Here is an 8854-nt window from a genome sequence, read left to right as displayed (position 1 = left end):
CGGGTTGAATCAGATGAGCTAGATAGATTGCCAATCGTAATTTCTTCAATGTCAGCTCAGAAATGTATGAGAAAAAGGTGTGAAGCTTATTTGGCTTATGTGTTGAATACAAAAGAGTCTAAATTGAAGATTGAATCAGTGCATGTTGTATGTGAGTATTTGGATGTATTCCCAAAAGAATTGCCAGGTTTACCTCCAATCAGAGAAGTGAAGTAATAGTTGGAAAAATTAATCGACAAGTGTTTTGTGAGACTGAGCTTTTCACCTGGGGCGCTCCAGTATTATTCATGAAAAGGAAAGATGGATCTATGAGATTGTGTATAGACTACCAATAGCTCAATAAGGTAACAATCAAGAATCCAAGGAATGATGACCTGTTTGATCAATTGAAAGGAGTGACATGGTTTTCAAAAATAGACTTGAGATCCAGCTACTATTAGTTGCGAGTTAAAGAGTCGGATGTACCTAAAACTGCTTTTAGAATGAGGTATGGCCACTATGAATTTCTTGTTATGCCATTTGGGTTAACGAATGCACTACTGTGTTTATGGATTTAATGAATCAAATATTTAGGCCATATTTGGACAAGTTTATGGTTGTGTTTATTAATGATATTCTGATTTATTCGAGAAATGAGGCAAAGCATACCAAACACTTGAGAACTATTTTGCAGACTTTGAGAGATGAACAGTTGTATGCCAAGTTTAGTAAAAGTGAGTTTTGGCTTCGAGAAGCTGGATTTTTGGGCACATTGTTTCGAGTGATGGTATTAGAGTTGACCCGAGTAAGATCTCAGTTATTATTGAATGGAAACCGTCGAGAAATGTTACTGAGGTTAAAAGCTTTCTAGGCTTGGCTAATTATTACAAAAGGTTTGTTAAAGGATTCTCCATGATTGCTACTCCGATGACGAGGTTGTTACAGAAAGATGTCAAGTTTGAACGGATTGAAAAATGCCAGCAGAGTTTTGAGAAATTAAAGGCATTGTTGACTGAGGCTCCGGTTTGATCAATTAAAAGGAATGACATGCTTTTCTAAAATAAACTTGACGTCCGGCTACTATCAGTTGCGAGTTAAAGAGTCGGATGTACCTAAAACTACTTTTAGAACAAGGTATGGCCACTATGAATTTCTTGTTATGCCATTTGGGTTGACGAACGCACCTTCTGTGTTTATGGATTTAATGAATTGAATATCTCGGCCATATTTGGACAAGTTTGTAGTTGTGTTTATTGATGATATTTTGATTTATTCGATAGATGAGGCAAAGCATGCCGAACACTTGAGAACTATTTTGTAGACTTTGAAAGATAAACAGTTGTATGCCAAGTTTAGTAAAAGTGAGTTTTGGCTTCGAGAAATTGGATTTTTGGGCACATTGTTTAAGGTGATGGTATTAGTATTGACCCGAGTAAGATCTCGGCTATTATTGAATGGAAATTGCGGAGAAATGTAACTGAGGTTAGAAGCTTTCTAGGCTTGGTCAGTTATTACAGACGGTTTGTTAAAGGATTCTCCATGATTGCTACTCGAATGATGAGGTTGTTATAGAAAGATGTCAAGTTCGAATGGACAGAAAAATGCCAGCAGAGTTTTCAGAAATTAAAGGCATTTTTTACTGAGGCTCTAGTTTTAGTACAACTTGAGTCAGGTAAAGAATTTGTGATTTATAGTGATGCCTCCTTAAATGGTTTGGGATGTGTACTTATGCAAGAGGGAAAAGTCGTAGCTTACGCTTCGAGATAGTTGAAGCCTCACGAGAAGAACTATCTGACACATGACTTAGAGTTGACTGCCATAGTGTTTGCTTTGAAGATTTGGCGACATTATTTATTTGGTGAGAAATTTCATGTCTATATCGATCACGAAAGTCTTAAGTACTTGATGACTCAAAAGGATTTGAACTTACGGCAACGAATATGGTTGGAACTGTTAAAAGATTATGAGCTTGTGATTGATTACCATCCGGGTAAGGTGAATGTGGTCGCCGATGCTTTGAGTAGGAAGTCATTGTTTGCCTTGAGGGCTATGAATACACGGCTGACTTAGTCTGATGATGGTTCGATTCTAGCCAAGTTGAAAGCTATACCTACTTTTCTCCAATAGATTTGTGATGCTCAAAAAGTTGATAAAGAGTTGCAAGCTAAGAGAATTTAGTGTGAGTCCAGCAGTGAACCAGATTTTCTGAGTGACTCTGATGGTTTTTTGAGATTTCGTGGTAGGATTTGTGTTCTGAAGTACACTGAGTTGATTCGGAATATTTTATATGAGGCACGCAACGGTTGGCAAAATAAAAATGTATAATGAATTGAAGAAAATGTTTTGGTGGAATGGTATGAAAAGAGATATCTCAAGGTTTGTATCAAAATGCTTAGTTTGTCAACAAGGAAAGGCTGAACAAGTACCTTTAGGTTTACTTCAGTCCACCATGGTTCCCGAGTGGAAATGGGACCAGATTACTATGGATTTTGTGATAGGTTGCCTTTAACTCCAAGAAAGAAAGATGTCATATGGGTTATTGTCGATAGATTGACTAAATTGGCTCATTTTATTCCAGTACGTACCGATTATTCACTTGATAAGTTATCTAAATTGTACATTGGTGAAATTGTTAGACTTTATGGAGTACCTATATCGATTGTATCAAATAGAGATCCGACGTTCACATCACGATTTTGGAAAAGGTTACAAGAAGCTTTGGGTACAAAGCTGAATTTCAGCAATGCTTTCCATCCACAGACTAATGGTTAGTCTAAGCGAGTAATTCAAGTCTTGGAAGACATGCTCTGATGTTGTGTGTTGGAATTCCAAGGTAGTTGGGAAAAGTACTTGCTGTTGGTGGAGTTTGCCTACAATAATAGCTATCAACCGAGTTTGAAAATGGCGCCTTATGTGGCATTGTACAGACGTAAGTTTCGTTATATTGGACTAAACCTAGAGAATATTAGATTCATGGGGTCAATTTGGTTAAGGAAATCGAAGAAAAGTTCAAAGTGTTTTGTGATTCTTTGAAAGTCGCTTCGGATATACTGAAATCCTACTCGGATTTGAAAAGGAAAGAAATTGAGTATCAAGCCAATGATAAGGTATTTTGGAAAGTATCTCCATGGAAAAAGGTTATGAGATTTGGCAAGAAAGGCAAGTTGAGTCCTCGTTTTATAAGGCCGTATGAGATCACCGAGAGAGTAGGGCCAGTTGCCTATCGATTAGCTTTACCATCAGGGGTGGAAAAGATTCATGATGTATTTCATGTGTCTATGTTGTGCCGATATAGATCAGATCCTTCACATGTGATTTCACCAACAGAAGTTGAGATTCGACCAGATATGACTTATGGTGAGGAACTGGTTAAGATAAACAGTTGAGAAACAAAAACATTGCCCTTGTGAAGGTATTATGGTAACGACATGGGGTTGAAGAGGCTACATGGGAGCCCAAAGAGGCCATGAGAAAATAGTACCCAAACCTTTTTATCGGTAAGATTTTCAGGGTCGAAAATCCCTAAAGTGGGAGAGTTGTAACATCTCGAATTACGATCTAGTCAAAATAGTGATTTTGAGACCACAAATCCGAAATAGAAATAATTATTTTATGATTATTTGATGATCCATGATATGATTGCATGTTTGTGTGAAATTTTCATGAAGAAATTCTATACCTAAGGTGTCCAATTTGACTTTAAGGACTAAATTGAATAAGTTGCAAAACATGTGTTCTAGAAGATTAAAGCATGAAATTGCATTGGATTATTAATTAGAGGTCCTTAAATAGAAATTTGACCAAGTTCCAAAATTTTGGACAAAAATGGGCAGGAATAGGAAAAATTGGAAAGAAAGGCCTTAAGGGCATTTTTGTCATTCGGTAAATAAATGAATAAAAAGGGAAAAATCAAGTCAAAATTATGTTTGTCTTTCTCCTTGTGCGCCAAAATTTGCAAGGGTTCCATAGCTAGGGTTTTCAACTTTTCAAGCTTGATTATAAGTACTCCCAATCCCCGTTTTTTATGTTCTTTGCAATTTTTAAGTTCTTGAAGCATGACCTATCCATTTCTAGCCATATTTCCTGCTAGGGTTCATGTATGAAATTTGACCCATGTGTGACATGTTTGTATTTTGATGATTAATGGACGATTATGAAAGTTTGATGTGTGATGAACATCGTTTACTAATTGAATTCTTAGTGAAAACACATAAAAAGGACTTGCTTGTAAAATGTGTAAAATGAGTAGTAAAAATGTGAAATAAAGGAAAATGTGGGCTGATGTGAGCATGGTGTAGGTTCGGCTAGGCTTGTGTAACCAAGAAAATCCATGCATTTCATTTTATGAGTCTAGGGATTAAAGTGTAAATAAGTGAAAAGTTAGGGGTAAAAAGGTAATTTTACCAAAGTAAGAATTATGGGTCAATTCAAGGAATGTATGTATTGAACAAGTTAAATTTGGCATTATAGATTAAGAAAAACATGATTCGAGTCTTGATCGGGGGAAAAACAAAGTTTACGAGGACTAGGCTCGTTTCTATCATTTTTTACTGAGGTAAGTTCATTTGCAAATTATGCAGTATATACCATACTTTAAATGCTTTAATATTGCATGTATGGTAAGTACATATATAATTAATGTAATGTTGTACAATGTGTTTAATGCTTAAATTTTATTGTGAATTATGCTTGATTATTCCATGTGTATGTGATTGGTGCTAAGGATATTGAAATCGATATTACGAGCAAGCTCAACGGAATTGTGATATCGAGAATCCCGTTTGAACCTTAAAAATACAAAATTCATGAAATTCAATTTAACCCATGCTTGACTGAATTTCATAGGGACCTCTAGCAACCCAAAAATTTCATTTGTTCATACTTTTAACCCCTCAATTTGCATATTTCACAATTAAATCTCTTTTTGACATTTTTGCCAAAAATAACTTTATAAAACATTAAAATATATCATGAAGCTTTCATAATTCATCATCAAACATTCAAAACTCACATCAATTCATCAATGGAAACTTTCAAAACATTAAGCAGTTTTGGAAATTATTCCCTCGGCTAGCTAGTACTCAGAGCAACGATCACAAAAACGTAGAAATCATCAAAAACCGAGCTGAAAACATTCCTCAATCAAGCTATCAAAGTGCCAAATTTAGACAAGCTTCATGCCCTAGTTTTCCTTCTCCATTTTTGGTTGTAAACAAAGATGAATGAATCTATTTTAACTTTTGTTTTTATTTAATTTAAATTAAATTATGAAATGACATAATTCCCCTTAATGATTAACATTAAAATTCCACTAACTACAGGCTTAATTGTCCATCCATTATTCAAATGGCTTAATAACATCATAAGGACCTCACATTTTGTCAACCATAGGCATTAGACACTTTTATGAATTAGAATACAAATTTTGCATTTTAAGCAATTTAGTCCTTTTATCAAATTGAGCACTCAAAAGCTAAAAGTAGCTCACGAAATTTTCAGACATATGTAATCACATGCTATAAACACCAAAAATAATATTAAAATAAATTTATAACCTTGGATTTGTGGTTCTAAAACCACTGTTCCAATTTAGCTAAAACCGGGCTGTTACAACTCTCCCCCTTAGGGATTTTCGTCCCCGAAAATTTTCCCAGTTAACAGGTTTGGATATTGCTTTCTCATAGTATCCTTGGGTTTCCACGTAGCTTCTTCAATGCTATGTCGATGCCATAAGACTTTCACTAATGCGATTTTCTTATTTCTCAGCTCTTTGATCTCACGAGCTAAAATTCAAATCGGTTCTTCACTATACGACAAATCGAACTGAATTTCAACTTCAGAAGGAGAAATAAGATGCGAATGGTCGTATCGGTATCGTCAAAGCATCGATACATGAAAAAAATTGTGAATCTTCTTTAACTCACTCGGGAAAGCTAACTGATGTGCCACTGGTCCAATTCTTTCAATAATCTCATACGGCCCGATGAATCTCAGACTCAATTTACCTTTACAACCAAATTGAAGTATTTTCTTCCATAGATATACTCTCAAAAACACTTTATCCCCAATTTGAAACTCAATATCTTTCCTCTTCAAGTTTGCGTATGATTTCTAACAATCTAATGCTGTTTTTAGACTATCACGAATTACTTTCACTTTTTGTTTGGTCTTTTTAATCAAATCGACCCCAAAAATCTTATTCTCACATAACTCAGTCCAGTACAGTAGTGTTTGACACTTTCAACCGTATAAAGCTTCGTACAGTGCCATTCTAATACTCGATTGAAAACTATTGTTATACTTGAATTCAATCAACGACAAATACTTTTCCCACGTACCTTTGAACTCAAGAATGCAACATCTCAACATATCCTCAAGTATTTGTATAACTCACTTGGATTGACCATCTGTCTTATGTGAAATACGGTACTAAAATGTACTTTTGAACCCAGTGCATCTTGCAATTTCTTCCAAAACCTCGATGTGAACCTTGAATCACTATCCAAAACAATAGAAATAGGTACTCTGTGTAATCTCACAATCTCAGAAATATACAACTTAGCTAACTTTTCAAGTGAATAGTCAATTCGTACCAGAATAAAATGAGCTGATTTTGTTAATCTGTCAACTATAACCTAGATCGCACCTTTCTTTCTTGAAGATCAGGGTAATCCCAACACAAAATCCATAGTCACTTTATCCTATTTCCACACGGGAATCATAATCGGCTGCACTAAACCAGATGGTACCTGATGCTCAGCTTTAACTTCCTAACAGGTCAAACATTTAAAAATGAACTCTGAGATATCACATTTCATACCATTCCACCAATAAAGCTATTTTAAATCATTATACATTTTTGTGCTTCTAGGATGAACCGATAAACAACTACTATGTGCTTTATTCAAAAACATCTAAATCAACTTTGAATTTCTCAGGACACATATTCGGTCTCTGAGTCTCAAACAATCATAGGAATCAACTTGAAACTCTGAATCTGGGTTCGAATCACGTTCAACTCGTTTTGCTAACATTCTATTATCAACTTTCTGAGCTTCGTAGATCTGCTGTAAAAATAGCGGTCTCACTTTCAACTCAACTACAACCAAGCCATTGTCAGATAGAGCCAACTGAGTATTCATTGAACGAAGAGCAAACAAAGATTTTCGTCTTAATGCATCGGCAACAACATTTTCTTTTCTCGGATGGTAATTGATCAATAACTCGTAATCTTTTAGCAATTCTAGCCATCTTCGCTGTCACAAATTCAAATCTTCTTGAGTCATCAAATATTTCAAACTCTTATGATCAGAATAAACATGGCATTTCTCACCATACAGATAATGGCACCAAATCTTCAATGCAAACACAATAGCTGCTAACTCCAAATAGTGCGTCGGGTAATTCTTTTCATGGTGTTTCAACTATCTCAGGTAATTCTTGCAACTGAGCTTTTATTTACTAAATTTTCTTTTATTTACTTCTAGTAGGTTTTTATAGTTTATGACTAGAAGAAACCCGTCAGGACCATTACTTTTTGATAGTGAGATCGAAAGCATAGCTCGCAGAAACTGAAGAGAAATAAGGTGAAGCCTAAGATACATAAAGGAAGAGAGAAAGGACGATATTCACACCATAACCGAGGAGATGGCTGAAAATCAAAATAATCAGTTACCTCTTGTGATCGCTGCAAATCCAATAAATCAGAATCCTGCTCCTTGTACTATGTATGATTATGCTAAACCTAATTTGACAGGAACTTAATCGAGTATAGTTAGGCCTGCTATTGCTGTAAATAATTTTGAACTGAAACCTAACACGATTCAAATGATACAACAGTTTGTTCAGTTTGATGGTTTGCAAGATGAGGATCCAAACACTCATTTAGCAAATTTTCTGGAACTCTGTGACACTTTTAAGGTAAATGATGTTTCTGACAATGCCATTCGCCTTCGATTATTTCCCTCTTCATTGAGGAATAAGGCTAAACAGTGGCTAAACTCGTTACCACAAGGATCAATCACCATTTGGGATCAAATGACCGAAATTTTTTTCTTAAATATTTTCCACCGGCTAAAACAGCTAAACTAAGGAATGATATTTTTTCTTTTGTGCAGATGGATTTAGAAACACTCTATGATGCATAGGAGAGATACAAGGATTTATTGAGAAGATGCCCTCACCATGGGCTACCACTTTGGCTACAAGTTCAAGCTTTTCACAACAGCCTGAATCCTTTGACTAGACAGATGATTGATGCAACTGTTGGTGGGACTATTAATAATAAGACACCTGAAGAGGCTTATGAATTTATAGAAGAGATGTCACTGAATAATTATCACTGGCAAGTCATGAGGACAAAGCAAACGAAAGCGGCCAGTATTTTTAACGTCAATTCGGTTACTATGCTCTCTAATCAGGTAGAACTTTTGAATATAAAAATTAATGGTTTACTTGGTTCTTCATAGGTTCATCTAGTAATGCATTGCGATGCAAGTGGAGGTGGAACAAGCAATTCAAAATACCCACCCTATGGCTACAACATGGAGAATGAACAAATGAATTAAATGGGTGATAATCCTCAACCTCAAAATAATCCTTATAGTAATACTTACAATGCAGGTTGGAGGAACCACCCAAATTTTCTCATGGGGAGGCCAAAGGAATCAGAGACCACCACCCCCTTCAGGCTTCTAATAACAACCTTACCAGCAAGAGAAAAAGCCGAACCTTGAGGAGATGATGACAAAATTTATTTCAGTAGCGGAAACCCGTTTTCAGAACACTGAAACTACACTTAAAAATTAGCAAGCATCGATTCAAGGGCTCGAGAATCAAATTGGTCAGTTAGCTAAGATGATTTCAGAGAGACCAC

At 35.6% G+C, this 8854-nt stretch overlaps 1 non-coding gene across 1 annotated transcript; it reads right to left on the bottom strand.

The window, feature by feature from the left end:
• Positions 1–8063: 8063 nt before the first annotated feature.
• Positions 8064–8170, bottom strand: LOC128287677 (small nucleolar RNA R71). Its single transcript, XR_008278377.1, has one exon. It is a non-coding gene; the product is annotated as a small nucleolar RNA R71 (small nucleolar RNA).
• Positions 8171–8854: the final 684 nt, after the last annotated feature.

The sequence above is a fragment of the Gossypium arboreum genome, chromosome 13 (genome assembly GCF_025698485.1).
Source record: "Gossypium arboreum isolate Shixiya-1 chromosome 13, ASM2569848v2, whole genome shotgun sequence".
Taxonomy (NCBI): domain Eukaryota; kingdom Viridiplantae; phylum Streptophyta; class Magnoliopsida; order Malvales; family Malvaceae; genus Gossypium; species Gossypium arboreum.
Note: the sequence above shows the minus strand (reverse complement) of the source record. Positions and strands in the feature narration are given on the sequence as shown.